Below are 27807 nucleotides of genomic sequence, written 5' to 3' on the forward strand. Positions count from 1 at the left end.
CAGAAAGATTTAATATGTATCGTGTCGCTATTAAAACTAAGCGGACACGAAACCCGACTTGAACTAACCCGATTAGACCCGAATGTAACTATTCCCAAAAACTGAACCCATACCTGATTGCTTGGCTGGTCAGGCCCATAAAAATCCGGTCAGGTCCATCGACAGCCCTACCGGCGGTGGAGCGAGATGGGGTCCTTAGGTGGTGAAATTCCACTAAGGCGTGAGCGTGTGGGGGTATGTGTGCGTGTGAAAAAAAAAAAAAAGTTACGTGGCTTGAAACTCGTGGCCCATTCAGTCCAAATCCAAAATGGTCCACCTGGAGAAATGGCGTGCGTTTAAAATCCAGGCCATCCGGAGGTGGGGCTACTGTCAATGAACACCGTAAACCAGCCCCAAGATCAGGCGTGAGATGGACGGTTGAAACAAGAAATGACCGTCTGTCCATATTCTACGTACACGTGTGGTCCACCTGGTAGTGAACTGTATTGAGTCCATAGTATGTTAATGGTGGGCCCCGCGATCGAGTGTCTTAGTTGGTACAAACATGTACAGAGCTTAACCCGGCTCAGCCATCAGCTAACCTCAGCTTAGACTCAGCTCAGCTCGGTTTGGTCAGCAGCTCGGACTAGTTCGGGCTGAGTTTGAGCCAAGTTCACCTGTTCAGCATTTTAATAAATACTTAGATGACACCTTCAAAATCTTACTGTATTTAAGACAATAGCAATGGATTTACTGGCATTTTATCAAAAACACCTTCTAAATAACATAAAAAAAAAAAAATTTAAAAATATTGATTTCTTATACATACCTTTCTTGGCACCAGTTACACTTCGTTGAGTCATTTCATTAAATACTTGGTGAGCAACATCAATATCAAAGTAACCAAATCACCGAATTGGTTCGATCAGAGTTCGATTCGAGCTGGTTTGATCCGAGTTGAGTTCAGCTAGGGCCAGCTCAAACTCGACTCAAACTTATTTTTAAGCTCAAAAAATCAGCTCAACTCGGCTCGAACTCAGCCTCAAACTGAGCTGTTTCTGAGTCAAGTCGAGTCGAGCTAGCTAACCGAGCTAGCTCAGTTCATGTACACCTCTACTACCGAACGACGCTTGAAGACTTCGAGCCAAGTCGAGTCGAGTCGAGCGAGCTAACCGAGCTACCTCGGTTCGTGTACACCTCTATATAGAGCTGCTTCTTCGATTTTCTCGGGCTGTTGATGCAGACCGTTGATTTATGGGACCCACCTGGATAGAAAATGGACCAGAGCTCTTCCAGGTAGGAAGATCCTAGCCACCCAATATTTTGCCATTCTTATCTATCTAATTATAGGCCACTGATGAAGGGTTGGATCTTCCAAATTAGGATTTTTTTAGCACTCCCATTAAAAGTGGGGCCCATCTGATAAATAACAGAGTTCATCATGGGCCATGCACATCCACAGTACACGTATTAGAGCTAAAAAAATACACCAACAACAATGTCATCACACAGTCCAAATCCGATGAGTGAAATCGGATAGTTGGCATTGTCTGATCATTTGAATTTTGTCCTGCTCGATCACATAAGGATCGGTTTGGACAGTCTGGATTACGTTAATTCATACCACATGAAAGTATACACGCACGGGAAGGAAGTGGCCACGTGTTTGAACAGCATACACTCACTCCCATTGCTGACAAGTGGGGCCCATAGTTGATTAATCCATATCGTCGGTCCCACGATCGATGGACAACGCTCCCAATTGCAAGATCTCATGGACCAGTCTTAGGATCTTTTCCAGTTGCACGTGAGCCGTTCTTTTCTTTATCTGATCAATCATTTATCCGGATGTTCAAATTGAAACGTTAAGATTGCCCTATCGAGTAGATTTCTGGGCCATGCTCCATCACGTCCAGACGCAACACATAGAACAATGGGCCCCACCTGGTGAGAATTGAAAATGCTGATACACGATGGCGCGAGCCATGTGTCTTCTCATAATCTACATCCTATTAGTCTGGTCTGGTCTATCTTGCTCGTGGGTGCGCACCATGTCCCTTATGCCTGAGATGCTCAATGTCTCGCTATAGCATGGGTTATTGTATTTGATGTCTTAAATCCAATTAGATACAAAGCCTATTGATGTCATCAACTGGCTGCCATTACACTTATCTAGTCAATTAGAGTACTTGATTCAACTTTGTTTGCTTTTACAGTCCCCTAACAAGCATTAAAGCAGAGACTCGAATCATCCACTTAGCAGACCCAACCCATTTAGGGATATTCTCAATTAGAGTCAGAAAATGCATGACCTAAAAGGCACTAAGCTCACCATTAACCTTAGCTTAGCTCATAAAGTAATCATTTTAGAAAGGCTCCAACCTTAGTAGTAACCTACCAATCAGTCTTATAAAGAAATGAGTTAAATGATCAAAGGTCTTGAATAATTGAACATAAACATATTTTTAAGATCTCCTCCTTTTATAATAAATTTTGTTGTAGATATGGTTTTAATCATTGGAACATGATTAAGTATCCAACAAGAGTCTTTAGACGGGGGTTGCAGTGTGGGTTCAAGTTAATCCAAATTTGATTGACCTAATCAGGACTTGGGTCAACTTGTTAAGGTCATTGGGTTGAAAAACTATAACATGATTCAAAATCAGGTTAGCCTTAGGTTTAATAAATTCAAGTTGAGTAATAAATAGTCACATGTATTTGAAATTGGAGTAATGTTACATTATGAGTTTAGTCAATTAAAAGTCAGATCGTGTTATAGATTAGGTTCTTCTAGGTTAGTTGAGGGTCAAAGTAGTATTGTGAACTGGGTCCTCTTGAGATTGGGCCAGGCTCGGGTTGGCCCTCGACACAACCCACCCAAGTCACACACTTACTTTAAACTATACATGTATCTTAAATGTCAATTGTAACGAGTATACAAAGGTGACTCAGTTGATGATTAGACCATGCCAATGGTACAAGACAAGGTCATTCATTTATTAGCATGCCTGGTCTGGCTCGAACACTGGGCCTAGATTTTCAAGCTCATGCCCAGGTCTCAAGCCTAGTTGACCCTCATCTGGGAGTATGTGCAAGTGTAAATTAGGTTCGTTTTACCTCTGTCATGAGCACACATGTTGAGATGGTCCAATAATTTGAATTGTTGATTTTCTCGGTACTATGAAATATGGGCAACTGTAAGAGAGATCTTTAAAACGGATGATTTGAATAATTACAATGTTGAAAAAAAAATTAAAAAAATCATGGCATCAACCTCAAAAAAATAGAAGATCACTATCATCACTAGAGGACAATAAATGGCACATAGTTAAACTAGGGTAGTAAAAGAACGTGGATTGTTCCTATCATCATACCATCTTAGCATGTAAACTCCAGTAGGGACAGCGCTACACATATTGGTGGGGCACGAATCAGCTGGGACCCTACATCGGCCAAATAGCTGGTGGAAAAGCTCCACAGCCCCACCGTGATGTATGTGTTTTATCGATGCTCTCTGTCCATTTTGATTGCTCATTTTAGAGAGGAAAAAATGGTGGATCAAACGCTCAAGTAGACTACACCATAAGAAGCAGTGGAGATTAATGGTTTGCGATTGAAAACTTTTCCGGGTGCTAGATAAGTTTTAGATAATTTTAAGGTATAACCCCAAATTTAAAGTGGATCCAAGTCTTGAGTGGACCGCACCATAGGAAAAAGTAATGACTGACCATTAAAAACTTCTTATGGGCCACTTAAGTTTTGGATGAAGCTAATATTCGTGTGTGCCTTCATATGGGCCTTAATGACCTCATCAACATGTAGGTTGGCAAATAAACATTACAGTTGACCCTATGGAGTTTTTAATGGTGGGTGTTCAATCACCCTTGTTTACTTTGGTACGGTCCACCTAAGATGTGGGCATGCTTCATTTTTCTAACTCATGCCTTAGAATAAGCCTATCAAATGGATAGATGACATAGATATACAACACATAGATAAGGTGGGCCCCACCGAATGCAATGCGCTCCCCCGGACAAAATGGTTAACATATTTGCCAACCTAGATTAGGTGTGGACATATACCACATACATACTAATGTAGTACATGTGTTCGAGATCCATACAGTTTGTTAGATGGGCCTTACCATGAGCATGCCATGGCAACAATTAAGAAGGCCAATCCATCAACTTGGCCTTACCACCCTGTATGGACCACGAAAGTGAATGCCAGGTCATTGAGGGAAGTTGGGTAATCTCATTAGAGTAATTTTGGATTAATGGCCCATTCATGGTAGCAACCGCATAATGTACAGCTCAGAGTTTCCAACTGTACAACCAACCACATAGAAATCCAATCCAATCTAATCGCTCTCAACTGATTCCAGAAATAGCGTTTTTAACATTCAAACATTCAACACTCCTCCCTTAATACAAGCTAAACCATAAGCTCTCCAAAAACTCAGGTAGTAATTTGGGTAATTTCGTGAAATATTGAGGGTGTTTGATCAATGTTCTTCTTATATAAACAAGAAAAAGATTGAGCTGATGTAAACGAAGAAAGATGAAGAAGATTGCAGCTTTGGTTCTCCTCTTAGTCCTTGTAGCCTCTCAGATGGAGGAGGCCCACTCAACTGAGGCATTTCAGTGCCACGATGAGTGCACATTGAATTGCGTTGGAGAAGATCGTAAGTCTTGATCATAAGGATGCATTGGATCCTGGTTCCTAGTCAGCCAGGATCAGCACTAACACGGCCAATTCATTCAATGGGCCAGATGTTATAGCCATGGTCTACACCAATGGACCAAAAAAACTATCCAGACGGGCTTATGATGGATATAAATACGCCTTAATATGGACTTTTGTGGCCCAATCATAGGTCCATGTGTCTAAAATGATCGTGCATCTTAGTGCATCATATCAATTATGTCCCGATCATATCATATCGATAGGTTGATCCTAACGGTCTGATCGTTGACTTGTAAACCACTAAGTGAGTGAAAGGCCCAACGGTTAATGAGGCGATCATTTTTCCATTGCAGTCCATCTAAGGTGGACCATGAGGGTGGTGGGCCATTGCTAACTACAATTTCTTTCTTGTGTTTTTTTTGTAGAGAGTAAGATCGAAGGCTGTGACCGCAAGTGTCAAGTACAATGTGACCCAGGTAATTACTTTAATCTAAACTTGTAACTAGTCTAGTCTAAATTTATTTATTGTTCCACCCTTTCTATCAATGACAAATTATGACCCTTAAATTTTAAGAAGGTGTAATTATCATTTTTATTATATCAATCAATGTCAGTCCTATTTCTTAATTGATATGGGAATACATGATACTTGATCAAAACCACTTGACTCTTAAGGTTCACCGCAGGTGACTACATGGACGGTGGTGATCAACTTATATATCATCCACTCTATTAACGATTCACATAATCTATTGCGCAGGTTTTGCGGGTGCGGCCGGTCTGCTCTAGTCATGGGATGAAGCTATAGTGAACGTATTTTCGCCTGATTTTTCTAATAAAATGTAAACCCAATCCGGTTTAAAATAAGATAGTTATTGTATGTGGGCTTTTAACTTTGTTTATTTTAAAAGTCTATCAACCGTCGATCATAATGAGCTCTTGTAAAAATGTCCGCCGGTTTGGGACATTTCTCATTGTAACATTATCTTCTCTGATAATAAAAGGCGTTGATTGAATTATTGTGATTTTTTTTTCTTTTTGACTATCTAAAGAAGATTTGCTTCAATTTACATACAAACAGACACATGAATACTTGGATATGTAAATGACTAAAAAAAATTATAAGCCTAACACTAAGAAATGCTTTTCAATTTGAATTGACTCATTTTATTTTATTGCTTTAATTATCGACCATTTATTTTCAAAGCATTAATTAGATAGTTATATAATTCAAATAAAGTGATTTGAGAGGAATATAAAATTAAATATAGCCCCACTTAATGTATCTTTCAAATTTATACTTACACATGTTCAATATGCTCATTATAAACATTTGGTTTCTTAAATATCTAATCCGATAGTTAGGTTCATTCGGTCAAAGTGATTTGAAAGTGACTGAAAATTTAAAATGAGCTTTAGATGATGGGTAGTCAATATCAATTATTAGACCTTTCTAGTGTACTAATATGAAATGTCCATTTTTCCCAAAACATTGAACAATGACAAATAAATATAGTCAATTTTATTTAGAGTGTTATGTTTGATTTACAAACGAAAATCATTAATTTATATTATAAATGTTATCTTAAATTTTATGTCTAAGATTTGTAAAAGTAGAAAGGTATAATGATTATATTATAAAATTTATAATTTTTTTGTATATCAAATACTACTCATTACTGCAAAAATGTTATCACTAAATGATGTAAAGATGATACATTCGCGTCAACACAATTAGCACTAATGGAATGGCTAGAACTATGGCTTGACAAGTTTTAAAAAGTATTTCATAAACACTTAGTTAAGTATCGTACGGTATAAAAACAATGATCGCATATTTATATAACGTATAAAATTAAACATATTGGCTAAAATAAATTTAAAATATAACATGTTTATTACCCATGTAAAAATATTATTAATATAAATATGTTAGTACTTAATAAAGATATATATATATATATATATATATAGAGAGAGAGAGAGAGAGAGAGAGAGACGCTCAGCTATGCACTGGTTCGCACGTCACTACATGCGAACTTTCCTATCAACCGTCGGATAAGGCTGATGGTCTAAATGAAGGCGCTCATAGCGCGAGCTTAAAAAAACGAATTTCCTTTTATCGCACGCAGCTTCACCCTCCGAAGGATGGGGGAGAGAAGGAAAACATGAAATTCTTTCGCTGAGATGCTAGTGAGTCCCACCAAGATGTTAGTGATAAATCTATACTGTCCATACATTTTTAAAAATAAATTTATGGTATGAACCCAAAATTGAGGTATATCAAAATCTCAAGTGGGCCACACAGTGTTAATTGAACTCTCACCATTAAAATCTTGCTGGGGCTACCAAATTTTTGGATCAAGCTGAATTTATTTTTTTCATCATCCAGGTCTGTATGATTTAATCTATAGGATAGATGTCAAATAAATATCACAGTGGGCCCTAAAAAATTTAATGGTGAGAATCATTATCACCGCTGCTTCCTGTGGTGTGGTCCACTTCAGATTTGGATCTGCCTCAGTTTTGGAATAATGCCCTCAAATGATAAGGAAAAATGGATGGACGAGGTAGATTTCTCAAAAACATCATGGTGGGCCCCACCTAGGTTTCCAGCACACGAAAAGCTTTCGCAGGAAATCCATGTTCGAAAAAACCGCGTTGCGGATTTTATGCGAAAGCTTTTCACATGGAGTTCCTACACTGGAAACCTAAGTGGGACCCACAGTGATGTTTTTGAGAAATCCAATATGTCTATCCATTTTATGAGATCATTTTAGGATATGTATACAAAAACGAGCCGAATCCAATACTCAAGCGGGCCGAAAACGTGAAAATTGAACTTACACAGTTGAAATATTTGTAGGTCACAGAAGTTTTGAATCATGATAATATTTGTATTCTCAGCTAATCACAGTAGGAATGACATTATGAATGGTATAGATGGCACGTAAAGATTACTATCGACCCCAAGGAGTTTTCAATGGTTGGAATTTTCCTACCCCTTTTCCTCCGGTACGACTCAATTGAGTAGTGTATGCCGCTCACTTTTGGTCTCAAGTCCTAAAATGAGTTCAAAAAACGAATGGACGAGATAGATTTCTCACAAACATCATGGTGGGCCCCACCTAGATTTTGACCGAACTTAGCAAATTGCGTGCGTCATTAGTGGACACGGATTGGATATTGATAGAGGTTGAGTAGCTGATGCGGGTTGGATACTAACAGAAGTTGAGTAGCCAGACTCAAAATGACGTCACCAAGTTCCGTGGGCCCCACCATGATGTATGTGTTGTATCCTCACCGTCCATACATTTGGAGAAATCATTTTAGGATATGGTCCAAAGAACGAGGTAGATCCAAGGCTGGGGTGGACCCCACCATAGAAAACAATGGTGAGAGTGACGCCCACCGTTGAAACCTTCAAAAGGTCCACCATAATTTTTATTTGAGATCCAATCTATTCATGTGTTAGCACAGACATGAAAGAAGAGAAAACACAAATATTAGCTTGATCGAAAACTTTTGTGACCCTTAGAACTTTTTAATGGTAGGCGTCACTCTCCCCACTATTTTCTGTCGTGGGGTTCTCTAGATCTTTGGATCTGACTCATTCTTTGGATCATGCCCTAATATGATCTCTCCAAATGGACGGGCAGTGTAGATACAAAACATACATCATGGTGTGGCCCACAGAACTTGGTGACGTCACTTCATTGGGGAGTGTGGTTACTCAACAGACGCGGACCTCCTGCGAAAGGCTTTCGCATAAACTTCCTGCCTTGAAAACCTATGTAGGGTCCACCATGATGTTTTTGATAAATCCACCACATCCATCCGTTTTGTGAGCTAATTTTAAAACAAAGGCAAAAAATGATCCGGATCCAAGACTCAAGTGGGCCGAAAAGGGGAGAATTGAACGTCCACAGTTGAAATATTCGTGGGCCACAAAAGTTTTGAATCAGGCTAGTATTTTTGTTTTTAGTTCATCCCAATAGGAATGACGTTATGAACGGTATGAATGGCATGTAAGCATCACTGTCGACCTTAGGAAGGTTTCAACGGTAGGAATTTCCCTGCCCACCTTTTCCCTTACTTCGGCCCACCTGAGTCTTAGATCCAGATCATTTTTGGCCTCTTGTCCTAAAATCATCTCAAAAAGAGAATGAACATTGCAGATTTATCAAAAACATCGTGGTGGGCCCCACATAGGTTCCCAGCGCATGAAGTTCCTGCGAACATGTTGATGATTGGAATATGTCAATGATCCACAAAATGACCATTCATTTATTAGTCCGGCTTGGACACCCCACGAAGGAGGTTTCATGTTCGAGACTTCTCACCGGGGGTGATTGATGCAAGAGTATTTTCACACTGAGCTCGAGTGGGGTCGCCTGTGAGATGCAGGTGCACACTCGGGGTGGGCGGGGCCCATGGAGGAGGTCTCATGTTCGAGGGTTCGGCTAAGGTCCTAACCCATAAGATGTGGGGCCTGAGCTATGGGATAAATGGACTAATTCGCCATACTCTAATAGTTTGAGCTTTTAGAGCAAGTGGTTAATTGTCTTGCATCAAATAAGCCTAGATTTTAACATATAAATCTTGTTGAAGAACATGGCTACACATACTGGTGGGACATGAATAGGTTGGTGACCCATACACTAGCTAACAACCGATGAAAAAGTTTTATAGGACCCACCATGATATATATGTTTTATCTACGTTGTCTGTCCATTTTTCCACTCGTTTTAGGCATAAAAAATTAGGCAAATCAGAAGCTCCAGTATACCACACCATAAGAAACAATGGGGATTGATAGCTTATATTTGAGAACTTCTTGAGTGCTACAAAAGTTTCATGACATGAGCGTGAAAATGAAGTAGATCTAAGTCTTTAGTTGACCACAACATCAAAAAAAGTAGTGACTATTCATTAAAAATTTATTATGGGCCACACAAGTTTTTTAAGAAGCTGATAGTTGTTTTGTCCCTTCATCTAAGCCTCAATGACCTTATCAATAGGTCGGATGGTAAATAAATATTATAGTTAGCCCTAAGAAGTTTTTAATGGTGGGTGTTCAATCACCATTATTATTGTGGTATGGTCCACTTGAGATTTAGATTTGCTTCCTTTTTGGGCTCATACCCTAAGGGCCTGTTTGATTTTCATCATTTCACCGGGAAAAGATAAATACCCTGGAAATGGGTGATTATTGCCGTTTCGCTTATTTGAATATTCACAGGGATTTCACTTCTTGGAAACAGGTTCAAAAGTAGTAGTGGCTATTTTAGGACACCATCTCGATGTATATGATATATCTGTTCCGTCCATCGATTTTATCACAACATTTTGAGATATGAGAAGAAAAATGAGTTAGATCCAACACTCAACTGGCTCATACCAAAAGAAACAATGGTCCTAAGAAGTTTTTAACGGTAAGTATTTAATTCACATTTTTCTATGTCGTGGTCCACTTGAGAATTGGATATGCCTCATTTTTTGGCTTATATTATAAAGATATCTGAAATAATAGATGAACGGTGTGGATATATGATATGCATCGTGGTGGGACCCACAAATGTTTTACAATATTTGCCACTTTTACCTCCAAAAAGTACACCGTCAAATCAGTTACGGGGAAGTGTGCGGCAACTACGGAGGGAAATAATTATTACCATTTACCCTGGTTTTTTCCATTTCCTTGAAAAACAAACAGGCCCTAAAATGAGCTTGTGAAACGGATGGATGATGTGGATATACAATCATACAAAAGGTGGGGCCCACGATCACGGTCAGACTAAATTCAATGCTACCCATTGAATGCTATAATTAACACATTTCTAACCTAAACTAGTGTGCACATATGTGTTTGTGGTCTATACAGTTGGTCAGGTGGATCACATTATGAGCATGCTATCACAACAATTAGGAAGACCCACCTATCAGTTGGGTCATACTTTTATAAGAAGAATTGTCACGCCCCAAACTCGGAAAACGGGCTCACAAAATTCTCGATCGCCGAATCCGGTGCCGACAGCCTCCGTAGTATCCCATTTTCAGATTCCGGCATTCTCATGCCAGGTTCCGATCCTGGGATCCTACAAGGAGGGTTTTCAGTAAAAAAAAATTTTGTAATAGAGCATAACCACAAGCATAACCAAGTCACAAAACAGCATCACCACATATCCACTAAATCAAAAACTTTAAGTACAATGCAGAAAGGGAAATACAGGGTGATCAAAAGCTTCAAAATAAACTGATGTGCACTCCTGCCTCAGCGCTGCTGCTGTCCAACACTACCTGCACGCAACAGTCGTGCATAAGCTTACAAAAGCTTAGAGGGTGGTGTAAGTGTGTGTGCAAGGCCAGCGCCAAGTGTACAATATCAGAGTTACGCGGAAATATGCGATAAGTCCATGAATGCTATCAGCTGTATCAACGCTATATGATGCAAGACATGAATGCTATCGGCCATACCAAGGCCATGCGATGCGAGGCCTATATAGCCAAATGTCATATGCGAGATGCGAAGCAAGCATGTCAGTCCTCATCAAGTACATTTCGTACAGTTCCTCTCTGGATATCAGTGGTTGTCACCTCCTTAGCCGCACAGCCAGCAAGTGGAAGAGACCACCCTATCCACCTGGCTCGGCGATAGCGGACTCATTTACGAGTGGTCAAACTCCTAGCTTATAGCCCCCTCACTCGGGCGGATAAGGCCACACCCCCTTCCAACCGACACAGTGGGAGCGGCCTCTCGGTATTCGGCACTCGGGCGCTCGTGTATCCACTCTGCAGACGTTGGAGCATCTCCTGGTACCAAAAAGGTTGGATTTTCACCCAAGGACAACCTAAGTGCCCACAGTACTCGATATCTGATCCTCCCATCCACGATGTGTCTGTGGAGCCACGGCCCCGATGTCCTAGGGCGTGCGTGATCAAGTCACACATATGCAAGATGCATGAGTCACATCATCCCAACAATCTCATGCGTACCACGCAATCATGTGGGGCACTCCCTCATAAGGAGTCCTAAATGTCTCAAAATTTATTGATCAAGCATTACTCATATCAAGCATACATATGATGCATATGGGCATGTATCATGGAGCTATACTAAGCATGTTATAAAGTCAGGAACTATCAACAAGTATGGGCCTATCAATGGGCCTTAAGGAGAGTTACAATGCGGACATTTAACCAACATTGTATTTACAATGTGGACGTCAAACCAACATCGCTCCCAAGGCATGGCTCGCCATAAAATACCATTACACAAACCATATGGAATCACACATTGCAATGGACCCTAAGGACATCCCATTGGGCCTCGACCCATGGGCCTTAGACACATTAAATGGGCCGTATCACATGGGCCTTACCTTCATCAAATGGGCCGCATTAATGGGCCTTACCAACGGGCCTTATGTACATTGCAAGGGGCTATACCCACGTGCCTTAGAATATATCGAATGGGCCTAATCACATGGGTTTTACATTCATCAAATGAGCCACATTAATGGGCCTTACCAACGGGCCTTATGTACATTGCAATGGGCTATATCCCACGGGCCTTAGAATATATCACGATGGGCCTTGTAACATGGGCCTCAAATACATTGAATGGGCCCCATCACATGGGCCTTACATGTATCCCAAGGTGGGCCACACCAAAGTACAAGTGGTGAGGATGATTTCCACCATTAAAATCCCTAAGGCCCACCAACAATTATATATTATATAATATAATATATAATATATACAATATAACATATATAATATATATATATATATATAAAACCACACCATTCGACCATTCTACGCAACTGATGGATAAGTTGTAAAAAGGATGGTCAAGATCTATAAAAAGTAATTCCAATTAACAATTTGATACATTTATTCATTGAGGCCCACTGTGAATTGATTACGATTTTCATATTGATCCTAAACTTATGTGGCCCCAAAAATGGTGTGTGTTGAATCCCACTGTTTCCTTTGGTGTGGGCCAACCGAGTCTTGGATGGTGAATTTTGGAGGGGACCCACCTCGGGGTGGTCCACCTCATGGACGGCGTGGATACAAAACATACATCATGGTGGGGCCCACATGAGGGGCCGTGGGTCCCTGCACGGACGCCCGCTGCTCGCAGCGCCTGCGTCTCTGGCGCTGTCAGGGTTTTTCATACATGGGGCCCGCATCAGGTAGATCTACCCCAGCCATTGGTCTCTACAGACCATAACAAATCCGTAGAGTCCAATATTGGATATTTTTGGGCATGTAGAAAAAATTAAAGTCAGTTTCAACGGTAGGAATTACTATCTTCAAGGGTGTGGCCCGCTAGAAAGTTAGATCAGTCCCATTTTCCGGCTCAACGCCTAAAATAATCTGAAAAATGAGATGGACGGCTTGGATTTGAAGCATTCATCAAGATGAGGCCTATATGAGTTGGCCACCAAAAAGCTTGGGAACCAAGCTTATATTTGTGTTTTCACATGGACGTCCAGCGTCCCTGACGCTGGACGGTGGGCCTCTCACATGCATAAGGTGGGCCCTATTTAAGTGGGCCACCAATTTATGAGTGTTGTGGATATAATACATATAAGGTGGGTCCCACCTATAGATGGTTTAGCATAAAATACAAGCCTCATAGTGGGGTCTATTCGGGCGGGCCACACAATCATACCAACATCACAAGAAAAGAAGAATAAAAGAAAGGGAGGGAGAGAGAGAGAGAGAGAGATATACACGTGCGGTGGAGGGACCCCGGCACTATGGGCCCTCCGTTCAAGCATCCAATCATACATCAAGTGGGTCCCATTGCGTATGGGCCCACCAAATTGAAAATCAACGGTGGAGATCCTTTCTCTACCAAACTAGAAGGTCTAGATGACCATATTCATGTAAGAAAATAAACATCATGATGGGGTCCATGGAGAATGGCCCCATCATGGAATGATCTTAAGCATCAAGGTGGGCCATTAGCCACATCAAGGGTCCAAAGTGAGATCCACACCATTAATCGGTAGGCCTCACTTGGCCCATCATAAGAACATAAAAATCTAGCCTATAGAAGCACCCACTGGTCGATCTTCTCGGTCCGATGGAAAGCCGATCTCCTTGGGCTTCACTTAAATGGCGGAAGATGGAAAATGAAAGGCTAGGATGGAAGATTTGGGATGGAAAAGTGGACCACACACATGCACTCTCTCACATGGAGAAGCTTGGACGTGAGAGCTCTCTTAGGTTGCTTGGAATTGAGTTGAGAAATGAGAAAGAGAGAGGGAGAGATGGGATGTAAAGAGAGAGAGTGATGGATGTGAGTGATGGGTGAGGTGATGGGTGAGGTGATGTGTACTTGACTAGCATGGGTGTGTAAGAGAGAGGGTGAGAAAGGGTTGACTTTGGAGAGAGAAAGCATGGGTTGCTTGTACTTGACATGAGGTGATGGATGGGATTGATTGATGGGATTGATTTGACACATTGAAGAGATTCTCTTGGGATTGCAAACGCGCGGCGTTTTCTTCGAAATAAACGCCGGCTCACATCTTCCTGCCAGAGTATCGGATCGGTGCGAGAGACGCGGCATCGGAACCGCGGCGACGGTGCGGTCGCAATGGTACAAGTCTTGATTTAAGCCGACTCAAATCTACATCATAAGGCTTAGGGTCGATCGCAACGTCGATTATACGTCACAGGTTGCCGAAATTTGACAGGAAGGATCGCGGGACTCGATGAAACAGTACGGACTAGGATACGGGTCTTACAAGAATGGACAATTAATAAAAGAATAATTGGTCATTTATATTCAAGATAACATATCCCATTTGATAAATTGGTCTGGACTGTACTCGGTCCACTACAATCATACTACTCCATGTGGACCATTGTAGTGAATGTCAAGTCATTGAGGAAAGTTGGATCATCTCATTAGAGTAATTTGGATTGATGACCTATTTATGGTAGCAATTGCTTGATGTACGGTTCGGATCTTCTAACTGTACAACCACCCATATAGAAATATAATCTAATACAATCACTCTCAACTAAATTTCAGAAATGGTGTTTTTAAAATTCTAACATTCCACCTTATTCCCTTAAAATGAGCTAAATCATAGGTTCATTTAAAATTTAAGTGACAATCTTTATAATTTTATGAAAGATTAAAAGTGTTTGAGTAGTGCTCTTCCAAAATAAATAGGAACAATATGGTGTCGATGATGTGAAGGAAGAGATATGGAAAAAATTGCAGCTTTGATTCTCATCTTAGTCCTTGGAGCATTTCAAATGGAGGACACTTATCTAGGTGACGCATTTGCATGCCACAATTTTTGTGCTATTAACTATGTTGGAGGTGACCTTAAGTTTCAATCATAAGATGGCATTGGCCCTAAGTTTTTGGTCAGCCACGATCAACCATAACACAGTTGATTTATTCAACGGGCCAGATGTTTTGGTTATACCCAACACCAATGGACCTAAAAAATTTACCCATATGGGCATATGATGGAAATAAATGGACCTTAAATGAACTTTTGTGGCCCAATCAGAAGGTGGTAGGCCTAAAATGTTTGTGCATTTGGTGAGCCCTACTAATTCTATCTAGATAACATCCATAGGTTGATTATAATGGTCTGATTGTTGACTTGTAAACCACTAAATGGGTGTTCAAAGGTTAAAGTCACAATCATTTTTCCATTGCGGTCCATCTAAGTTAGGCTATAAGGGTGATAGGCCAATTAATGACTATAATTTTTTTCTCGTACTTTTTGTAGAGAATAAGATCGAAAGTTACAACTACAAGTGTCAAATAATATATGACTATAGTAATTACTATAATATAAACTTATTTATTGTCTCACCCTTTTTATTAATAACAGATTATAACCCTTGAATTTTAGAAGGCGCATGATCATTATTTTTATGATAATATGGTAGTAAATGTCATTTTCATTTTGCAATTAATGTACGTACACATGATCATTAATTAGAACCGCTCGACTCTTACACCCTAATGCATATGACGATATGCATAGTGGAAATCAATCCAAATATCATTCACTCCATTAACGGTTCACGGAATATATTTGTAAGTTTTGTTGGTGCTGCTCTAGTTATGAAATGAAGCGCCAATTGACATATTTTCAATTAATTTATAATAAAATATAAAATCAATATAGTTTAGAATAAGATAGTTCTTGTTAATATGTTTTAGGCTTTCTTGATTTTAAAGGTTTATCAACCATTGATCACAACGAAGATGGAAATGACTATAAAAATAACGGAAAATAAAACATTTAGCTTAAAATTTTATATCAATTGGAATAATAAATTTTTAAAAAAATGTTTGTTAGTGCGAGTTCATTTTTTATTGTAGCATTACCTTTTCCTATAATAAAAGGCATTGATTGAATTATTATGTGTCTTTTGTTAAGATTGTTTAAATGAGATTTATCTTAATTTACATATATAAACATATGCATACTTGGATATATAAATTACTAAAAAAATTTATAGACCTAGTACTAAGAAATGATTTTCTAATTTGAATTTATTCTTTTGGTGTTATTACCTCAATCATTGGACATTCATTTTTCAATAGTTATCTCATTTGATCAAAGTGATTTAAGAGGAATATAAAATTAGATGTAAGCCCCACTTAATGGATCATTCAAACCTATACCTAGATTTGTCTAATATACGCAATATAAACCTTTCATTATTAAACCTTTAATTCAATGGTTAGGTGCATCCAATCAAAATGATTTAAAAGTAATAAAAATTAAAGATGCATTTTAAAGGATGGGTAGTCCACATCAATGGTTAGACATTTTCACTATTCTCAATATAAATTATACATTTGTCTAAAGTACTGAAGTATAAGAAATAATTCAGTTGATTTCATTTAATAATATTGTATTTAATTTATAAGTGAGAAATCTTTAATTTATATCACAAATGTTGTCTTAAATTTTATGCTTAAGAATTATAAAAATATAAAAGTATAATGATTATATCATGAAATTTATGATTTTTTATTTATTTTTATTTTTTATTTTTTGCAAATCAAATAATCTAAAAATGTTGGTGGTAAAAGATGCAAAGATACTACCGTCAATATAATACAATTAGTAATAATGGAGTGGCTAGAGCTATTGTCTGACAAGTTTTTTTTTTTTTCATAAATATTTAGTTAAGTATTGTACGATATAAGAATAGTATTCATATATTTATATAGCATTTGAAATATATGTGTGTGTGTGTGCGCGCGTTAAAATAAATTAAAAATATAATATATTTTTATCCATGTAAAAATATTGTTACTTCAAATGTGTTTATGTTTAATAAGGATGCATCTATAATATATTATAAATTTATTAGTGATAACTAATGTTTATTAATGCAAATATGCTGGAGTTAAATGATATAAACACCATTATTCAATGATACAAACATGCTATCATTATATTAATGTAATTAACGTTGACGATAAAGTTAGAGCTATTACGTAATAAGTTTAGATATATTTTTAATAATCATCAACTAAAGTAACTTATACTTATAATAATAATTGAAAAATATTTCTACTACGTACAAAATGAAAATAAATATGATTATGATAAATGTAAAAGATAATATATTCAATATCAATGCGACAAAATGGTTAATAAAAATGTTAGCGTTAAATTATGTTATATATATATATTTATCATTAATGGTATTGGTTAATACGAATATATTGATGTTAAATTATGCAATGTGCTACCAATATTCTAATGTAATTGACATCAAATGGAATGCTAAAAGTACTGCTTAACACGTTTAAATTACTTCTTGATAAGTAGTTAATTAAACATTTTATTCTCAAATATTAATAAAATGAAAGATGCCTGAATTTAAAATCAAATGTATCTTATTTATAAATATTTTCTTACTTTTATTCTCGTCTTTATATTGCCATCATCCACATTTATGCTCTTAACACTAATTTGAATTTAAAATCAACATATTTATTTTATTTTTAAAACCAATGTAAAATAAAATAAATAGATCTTAGTAGGATTCAAATGCAAATAGTTTTTTACTTTCAAATGAAAATCAAAATAAATTTTTAGACTCGATCTTCCACTATATAATCTCTTGTTAAATACATAGCACTTTACATCATTAGGTCTCTAACATTATAGAGTTCAAGTAATGAGTGTAGGCGCTTAATTGATCCACAACAAAGCATTAATCTGTATCAATTTAAACTTTAGTTACTGTTAGACAAGAGCTTTACATTATATCCATGCTAATTTTCTCTTAAGTGACTTTTCTGCCCCATGTATTTGTCCTTAAGCCACTGATGATTATGTTTAGATTTCTGTATTTTCAGAATCTCTATTACTATTCTTAAGATTACTTTCCCGATAAGACTGTATATATGAAATATTTCTTTGTCATCTTGGTCACTCTAACATAAATTTATTTATTTTCTTTCACATAGTAATGACACAAGTATTGTTGATTCTTTCCTTGATTTTGGCTAACAATTCTTTTGTATTCTTTTTTTTTGGGTATATTCTTAAGAATAGACGTGAAAAATATATCCAATATCCATAATTGTGACAAAAAGGTGCATAAGCCCACAACAGAGAAAAAACATCAAACATTAACCATTAAGGAAGAGATACTTTATTATGCTAAACATTAATATAATTAACATGACAATTGATTAGATTATTCAAGATGATGGGCCTAATCGTCAAATCTTAGTGTGAATCCCAGTGCATCATTGTTGCCCCCTGCCATTGGGCAGAGATTACAATATGGAGAGGTTCTCACAATATGAGGCTAGTTGAATGGCAATGACATAGGCCCAAATGGTCTAACACCTTTGTGATAAGATGAACTATCTGATCATATGCTGTTAACACCATCAACCACCCTTCATTTAGCTATAGCTAGATGATGAATTGCTTTGGGTTGAACACTTATGTTGGAGACAAATGTCATCTTATTAATCCTTAATGCACGACATCAATGCCATGCCCTTTAATTTAGGCATCAATTGGTGTCCCTAGTCATAGCTACTTTGGTGGAATACACAACCAAGGATAACCATTAATTCCTAAAAACTAGGATATTCTCAATATCTCTTAAACTGATGGAAAATGAAAGGCTAGGATGGAAGATTTGGGATGGAAAAGTGGACCACACACATGCACTCTCTCACATGGAGAAGCTTGGACGTGAGAGCTCTCTTAGGTTGCTTGGAATTGAGTTGAGAAATGAGAAAGAGAGAGGGAGAGATGGGATGTAAAGAGAGAGAGTGATGGATGTGAGTGATGGGTGAGGTGATGGGTGAGGTGATGTGTACTTGACTAGCATGGGTGTGTAAGAGAGAGGGTGAGAAAGGGTTGACTTTGGAGAGAGAAAGCATGGGTTGCTTGTACTTGACATGAGGTGATGGATGGGATTGATTGATGGGATTGATTTGACACATTGAAGAGATTCTCTTGGGATTGCAAACGCGCGGCGTTTTCTTCGAAATAAACGCCGGCTCACATCTTCCTGCCAGAGTATCGGATCGGTGCGAGAGACGCGGCATCGGAACCGCGGCGACGGTGCGGTCGCAATGGTACAAGTCTTGATTTAAGCCGACTCAAATCTACATCATAAGGCTTAGGGTCGATCGCAACGTCGATTATACGTCACAGGTTGCCGAAATTTGACAGGAAGGATCGCGGGACTCGATGAAACAGTACGGACTAGGATACGGGTCTTACAAGAATGGACAATTAATAAAAGAATAATTGGTCATTTATATTCAAGATAACATATCCCATTTGATAAATTGGTCTGGACTGTACTCGGTCCACTACAATCATACTACTCCATGTGGACCATTGTAGTGAATGTCAAGTCATTGAGGAAAGTTGGATCATCTCATTAGAGTAATTTGGATTGATGACCTATTTATGGTAGCAATTGCCTGATGTACGGTTCGGATCTTCTAACTGTACAACCACCCATATAGAAATATAATCTAATACAATCACTCTCAACTAAATTTCAGAAATGGTGTTTTTAAAATTCTAACATTCCATCTTATTCCCTTAAAATGAGCTAAATCATAGGTTCATTTAAAATTTAAGTGACAATCTTTATAATTTTATGAAAGATTAAAAGTGTTTGAGTAGTGTTCTTCCAAAATAAATAGGAACAATATGGTGTCGATGATGTGAAGGAAGAGATATGGAAAAAATTGCAGCTTTGATTCTCATCTTAGTCCTTGGAGCATTTCAAATGAAGGACACTTATCTAGGTGACGCATTTGCATGCCACAATTTTTGTGCTATTAACTATGTTGGAGGTGACCTTAAGTTTCAATCATAAGATGGCATTGGCCCTAAGTTTTTGGTCAGCCACGATCAACCATAACACAGTTGATTTATTCAACGGGCCAGATGTTTTGGTTATACCCAACACCAATGGACCTAAAAAATTTACCCATATGGGCATATGATGGAAATAAATGGACCTTAAATGAACTTTTGTGGCCCAATCAGAAGGTGGTAGGCCTAAAATGTTTGTGCATTTGGTGAGCCCTACTAATTCTATCTAGATAACATCCATAGGTTGATTATAATGGTCTGATTGTTGACTTGTAAACCACTAAATGGGTGTTCAAAGGTTAAAGTCACAATCATTTTTCCATTGCGGTCCATCTAAGTTAGGCTATAAGGGTGATAGGCCAATTAATGACTATAATTTTTTTCTCGTACTTTTTGTAGAGAATAAGATCGAAAGTTACAACTACAAGTGTCAAATAATATATGACTATAGTAATTACTATAATATAAACTTATTTATTGTCTCACCCTTTTTATTAATAACAGATTATAACCCTTGAATTTTAGAAGGCGCATGATCATTATTTTTATGATAATATGGTAGTAAATGTCATTTTCATTTTGCAATTAATGTACGTACACATGATCATTAATTAGAACCGCTCGACTCTTACACCCTAATGCATATGACGATATGCATAGTGGAAATCAATCCAAATATCATTTACTCCATTAACGGTTCACGGAATATATTTGTAAGTTTTGTTGGTGCTGCTCTAGTTATGAAATGAAGCGCCAATTGACATATTTTCAATTAATTTATAATAAAATATAAAATCAATATAGTTTAGAATAAGATAGTTCTTGTTAATATGTTTTAGGCTTTCTTGATTTTAAAGGTTTATCAACCATTGATCACAACGAAGATGGAAATGACTATAAAAATAACGGATAATAAAACATTTAGCTTAAAATTTTATATCAATTGGAATAATGAATTTTTAAAAAAATGTTTGTTAGTGCGAGTTCATTTTTTATTGTAGCATTACCTTTTCCTATAATAAAAGGCATTGATTGAATTATTATGTATCTTTTGTTAAGATTGTTTAAATGAGATTTATCTTAATTTACATATATAAACATATGCATACTTGGATATATAAATTACTAAAAAAATTTATAGACCTAGTACTAAGAAATGATTTTCTAATTTGAATTTATTCTTTTGGTGTTATTACTTCAATCATTGGACATTCATTTTTCAATAGTTATCTCATTTGATCAAAGTGATTTAAGAGGAATATAAAATTAGATGTAAGCCCCACTTAATGGATCATTCAAACCTATACCTAGATTTGTCTAATATACGCAATATAAACCTTTCATTATTAAACCTTTAATTCAATGGTTAGGTGCATCCAATCAAAATGATTTCAAAGTAATCAAAATTAAAGATGCATTTTAAAGGATGGGTAGTCCACATCAATGGTTAGACATTTTCACTATTCTCAATATAAATTATACATTTGTCTAAAGTACTGAAGTATAAGAAATAATTCAGTTGATTTCATTTAATAATATTGTATTTAATTTATAAGTGAGAAATCTTTAATTTATATCACAAATGTTGTCTTAAATTTTATGCTTAAGAATTATAAAAATATAAAAGTATAATGATTATATCATGAAATTTATGATTTTTTATTTATTTTTATTTTTTATTTTTTGCAAATCAAATAATCTAAAAATGTTGGCGGTAAAAGATGCAAAGATACTACCGTCAATATAATACAATTAGTAATAATGGAGTGGCTAGAGCTATTGTCTGACAAGTTTTTTTTTTTTTCATAAATATTTAGTTAAGTATTGTACGATATAAGAATAGTATTCATATATTTATATAGCATTTGAAATATATGTGTGTGTGTGTGAGCGCGTTAAAATAAATTAAAAATATAATATATTTTTATCCATGTAAAAATATTGTTACTTCAAATGTGTTTATGTTTAATAAGGATGCATCTATAATATATTATAAATTTATTAGTGATAACTAATGTTTATTAATGCAAATATGCTGGAGTTAAATGATATAAACACCATTATTCAATGATACAAACATGCTATCATTATATTAATGTAATTAACGTTGACGATAAAGTTAGAGCTATTACGTAATAAGTTTAGATATATTTTTAATAATCATCAACTAAAGTAACTTATACTTATAATAATAATTGAAAAATATTTCTACTACGTACAAAATGAAAATAAATATGATTATGATAAATGTAAAAGATAATATATTCAATATCAATGCGACAAAATGGTTAATAAAAATGTTAGCGTTAAATTGTGTTATATATATATATTTATCATTAATGGTATTGGTTAATACGAATATATTGATGTTAAATTATGCAATGTGCTACCAATATTCTAATGTAATTGACATCAAATGGAATGCTAAAAGTACTGCTTAACACGTTTAAATTACTTCTTGATAAGTAGTTAATTAAACATTTTATTCTCAAATATTAATAAAATGAAAGATGCCTGAATTTAAAATCAAATGTATCTTATTTATAAATATTTTCTTACTTTTATTCTCGTCTTTATATTGCCATCATCCACATTTATGCTCTTAACACTAATTTGAATTTAAAATCAACATATTTATTTTATTTTTAAAACCAATGTAAAATAAAATAAATAGATCTTAGTAGGATTCAAATGCAAATAGTTTTTTACTTTCAAATGAAAATCAAAATAAATTTTTAGACTCGATCTTCCACTATATAATCTCTTGTTAAATACATAGCACTTTACATCATTAGGTCTCTAACATTATAGAGTTCAAGTAATGAGTGTAGGCGCTTAATTGATCCACAACAAAGCATTAATCTGTATCAATTTAAACTTTAGTTACTGTTAGACAAGAGCTTTACATTATATCCATGCTAATTTTCTCTTAAGTGACTTTTCTGCCCCATGTATTTGTCCTTAAGCCACTGATGATTATGTTTAGATTTCTGTATTTTCAGAATCTCTATTACTATTCTTAAGATTACTTTCCCGATAAGACTGTATATATGAAATATTTCTTTGTCATCTTGGTCACTCTAACATAAATTTATTTATTTTCTTTCACATAGTAATGACACAAGTATTGTTGATTCTTTCCTTGATTTTGGCTAACAATTCTTTTGTATTCTTTTTTTTTGGGTATATTCTTAAGAATAGATGTGAAAAATATATCCAATATCCATAATTGTGACAAAAAGGTGCATAAGCCCACAACAGAGAAAAAACATCAAACATTAACCATTAAGGAAGAGATACTTTATTATGCTAAACATTAATATAATTAACATGACAATTGATTAGATTATTCAAGATGATGGGCCTAATCGTCAAATCTTAGTGTGAATCCCAGTGCATCATTGTTGCCCCCTGCCATTGGGCAGAGATTACAATATGGAGAGGTTCTCACAATATGAGGCTAGTTGAATGGCAATGACATAGGCCCAAATGGTCTAACACCTTTGTGATAAGATGAACTATCTGATCATATGCTGTTAACACCATCAACCACCCTTCATTTAGCTATAGCTAGATGATGAATTGCTTTGGGTTGAACACTTCTGTTGGAGACAAATGTCATCTTATTAATCCTTAATGCACGACATCAATGCCATGCCCTTTAATTTAGGCATCAATTGGTGTCCCTAGTCATAGCTACTTTGGTGGAATACACAACCAAGGATAACCATTAATTCCTAAAAACTAGGATATTCTCAATATCTCTTAAACTGAGAGCGGGTAAACATGACTATATAGGTCACTTTTTATAGTCTGTCTAATCATTGGCAAAACTGGACCCTTAAAGATGGATGAATAGAATGCCCATAATTTTTTTCAATGCTCTTATACTTATTTGGATAAATTAGGCCTAAGTGATCAATAGCTGATATGACTTGTCCAACTCGAGCCATGACGGCTATGGTCTAGACAAGTAATCCCACAAGTAATACACACACACACACACCCACACCCAACATGGGTGGTCCACCCAAAATCATACAGTCATGTCCTATAAAAATATGGGCTGAAAAATAAGAATACTAATGTAGGCCACCCAACAAGGTTTAGACTAGTTCACACTTGCGCTTGTGATCCATGTACTTTACCAGTAGCCTACATACAATTTATAGAAAAGAGTGATGAAAGAAGGCTTAAAACCATATCCAAAATCAAAATTAGGCCATATAGCCTTTGGTGAGCCTTACTTCTAGTTAAGACCCAACATATATGTAAATTACAATTCACAAACAATATTGAATAAACATCCAAATATAGTTTATGTCTAAGGGATGGTTTATTGGAATCGATGTATCAATAAGTGCAAGATTATTTACAACAAACTAAGGGCTATTATGAGTTTCAAAGAATGCTTACAACCACTATTTCCATCATTGGTCATTAGCATAGTTTCGAATTTATCCAAAAAACAACTAGGCCCAATAACCCCTATGCAAAGCCCCACAATCAGTTGACCCATCATAGCTCACATAGATGGGTCACATAAAATAAACATAAGAAAAGGCAAGCCAATTAATTAACTAGAATTGGGCAATCAAATAGGCTTAGATCAGATCTAAAAAATGGCCTGCAAACGGGCCTTTAAAAAATGGGCTAGAAAACATGCTCAAAACTTAATCCATTCACAACCATTCAGGGAAGCCCAACACAAGGCCTTGAATGAACAACAAATACACCCGAAGATTGGGATAGACATGCAGTCAGCATGAAAAGGGCCCAAAATAGTTTACTAAACAAGCTTAATATAGGGTCATCCAAAACAAATAGGCCTAAAAAATAATATTTCAATAAAACCCATTAGCAGGCCCAAAATGGTCAGCAAACATGCCCAAAGTTGATACCTAGGATATTTTGAAATGGGCTTTAACAAGCTGTAAATAAGTCTTAAGGCCCAAGCAATTTAAAACAACTAAAGCAGGCCTAAGCAAGCTTACTTTCTACGCAACATGCCCACCTCTAAAACCATACCCTAGCTAACCCATTCACATCCACCACTCTTACCCACCTCTGGCAGAAAATCCTAACCCAACTTGTATAAAACAACAGTAGCTTGTAACGCCCTGAAAATCGGGGGTCGTGCATACGCTCGACTCCCGAGTTCCCGGGGTCACTTATAATCGATTTTTCTTAATATGCACTTAATCAGGTTTAAATGCGCAGCCTGGAGTTCTTGGAACATGAAGCACAAATGCACCTGTCGACTGAAATGAAAGAGAACTAACATATATATATATACACACACATATACATGACCAAGAAAAAATAATAAAGGGGCGCACATGGTGTCACCCAATAAAATCACAAAAGAATAATATGTCCACAGAGAATAGAGCTGAGCCCTCTGCGCAGCGATCCAACGTGCCATCTACAGGTCCGATGAGGGCCCGTTCGTCAGCTGGAAGTAAGAGAACTCGTCCTCCTCCTCGAGGCTCGTATCACCAGGCTCCACGAAATCTGTATCACCTGCATCTATGAACGGGTCTGGTTGGTATTTTAAAACACCGTCCCAGAGTGAGAGTAAGTGATCAACTCAGTGAGTGCTATTAGTCTTAAGTTGCAACAAGCATCAATTATAATAAGAATTTAATGAAAAGTAATCAATCATAAACACCTATCTAGTCTTGTTAATGCGCATGTATGCAGGATGATATAATGTATGCCCTCGCCATAACACTCCCTCGAGCGACTCCATCTAACGATCGCGTATGACAACACTCCCTGAGTGCGACCTCGACTGCCGAGTCGCCAACCTAGCTAATGCCATGCAATGATGATGTTAACCGGGTTCTTAGTTAAGTCCATTCATCTAGCAGATTTAGAAATCTGATACACCCTACGTATCAAATGTCCTGAACTAGTTGCGAGGCCAAGACCCCCCAATGTGTGAGGCCGAGACCCCACGATCCTTGACCCCGTCGGGTTTTCCCCATCCCCGACTTCAAGCACATGGGGGGTGCTGAATGTTGGGTCGCTCGCGGTCACTATGGGGAGGCGCGTCATCCCAGTGTAGGCCGACAGCTCGGACATAGTGTCCCATTCTACCATGCCCGGCTCACGAGACTGTGGATCAATATTCCATCCGGTATCGATGGGCTACAACGGTGGTGGGGTATTCCAGTTTCCATACATATGTAAGTAAACAAGGTTAACAAACTAGGTGGGTCAGCCAGTGGAGTAAACCGCACGAGCCCAGGTAAGTATGTGGCGGAACGACATCGGGTACAAACAACGCATGTAGCCTAACTACTGCCGTCTACACGTACTCGCCCAAACCTATGGGTTTAGCCTCAAGGTGGTCCTACCAACGGAACCACCTTCGCTCTCCTCATGTTCCTGACCAACCCAATGGTAGGAATAGTGACTCATAGCATGCCAACTACCAATGTAACATCAAACATATTCAACACCATGTTCTCATGTTACTCAACATACAATTCAAATTTCTCTAGCAAGTAAACTATTAATATCATGAATAAAGTGTATGTGTGTGGTGTGGGTTGGTGAGGAAGTTAAGCACTTCCTACACCTCAAGGGATCAATTACACAAGAACAATAAATCAACACACTAAGAAGCAACACATATGAGAGAAAAGAAAATCAAACAAACGTGAGCATGTAATCATCCATACACTAGATCATGAGAGGCAAGATTTAACATCAAGGAGAACTAAACATGTCATTCCATACAATCCAACAACATACCATTTCTAGGTTCCTCTAGATTCTTCCATACAACATACCAAGCAAACAAAATTATTAAACTCCAACTATAATTGGTGCTAGGCCACCTAAGGATAATAGTCCGCACCTTAAGGGGAGATTTTCATTCTTTGAGATCTTAGGGTTTGGGGATTTGGGTAAAACCACCACTTCCTAAATCAAAATCAAGAAAGACAACATTAATGCCTAGAAATCTACACTAAGTTGTTCTATAGAAGGGAAATATACCATTCTTACCTCCGCTTCTTGGCTTGGGTGGGTTTGGTGGAGGTTTCCTTGGAGAATGGGTAGAGAGTTGCAAGGTTGAGCTTCCTTGGGCCCCACCTCCTACCACATACTCATTTTCTTTCTTCTTCCTCTCTCTTTCTCCTCCTTTCTCCTCTTTCTCTTCTCCCTTTTCTCTCTTCTCTCCTTCCTTCTCTAGGGCAAATTCGTATGGGGGAGGGGGTGCCCCAAATAAGGCCTTTATATAGTGCCAGATTTAGTGACAATGGCCCCAAGTGTTGGGTTTTTACTATACTAGACCTATGAGAGGGTCTTTCTAGTCTCTAGAGCCCACTATGGGGTGTACAAGTCGATATACACCGTAAAATAGTTAGCCTTAATGATGATCTACGTATGGATATGATCGGCCCGCCATTTGGATGCCCCGATCGGCAGATATGATTAGAAATCTGTTCAACGGTCACTGAGGGTTGATCGGGGCCGCGGCTATACGGATATGAGCAGAGAAATATCCTAACTCCATGGGTAAAGTTTGGTCGCAAACCGACGATCCGAAATTCTCAACTTTGCATAAGAGTAGATGGCCCAATTCACTTAAGTTCCAGCTCCTTTCTTTGGGGTATTTGCACTTCTCATGCACTCGTCCTTTAGCTCAAGTTGAGCGGTTCTGGGCAGTACCCAGGTCTGATTCCTGTGATGGGCGTCAGGCCCAGTAAGATGGACATTATTCTATAGTTTTGAAACTAGTGGCCCACCAACG

At 37.3% G+C, this 27807-nt stretch overlaps 1 long non-coding RNA gene across 1 annotated transcript; it reads left to right on the plus strand.

Moving 5' to 3' along the window:
* Positions 1 to 4537: 4537 nt before the first annotated feature.
* Positions 4538 to 5692, plus strand: LOC131229786 (uncharacterized). Its single transcript, XR_009163589.1, has 3 exons — positions 4538 to 4663; positions 5091 to 5141; positions 5426 to 5692. It is a non-coding gene; the product is annotated as an uncharacterized LOC131229786 (long non-coding RNA).
* The last annotated feature ends 22115 nt before the right edge of the window (positions 5693 to 27807 follow it).

The sequence above is a fragment of the Magnolia sinica genome, chromosome 16 (assembly GCF_029962835.1).
Source record: "Magnolia sinica isolate HGM2019 chromosome 16, MsV1, whole genome shotgun sequence".
Lineage (NCBI taxonomy): Eukaryota > Viridiplantae > Streptophyta > Magnoliopsida > Magnoliales > Magnoliaceae > Magnolia > Magnolia sinica.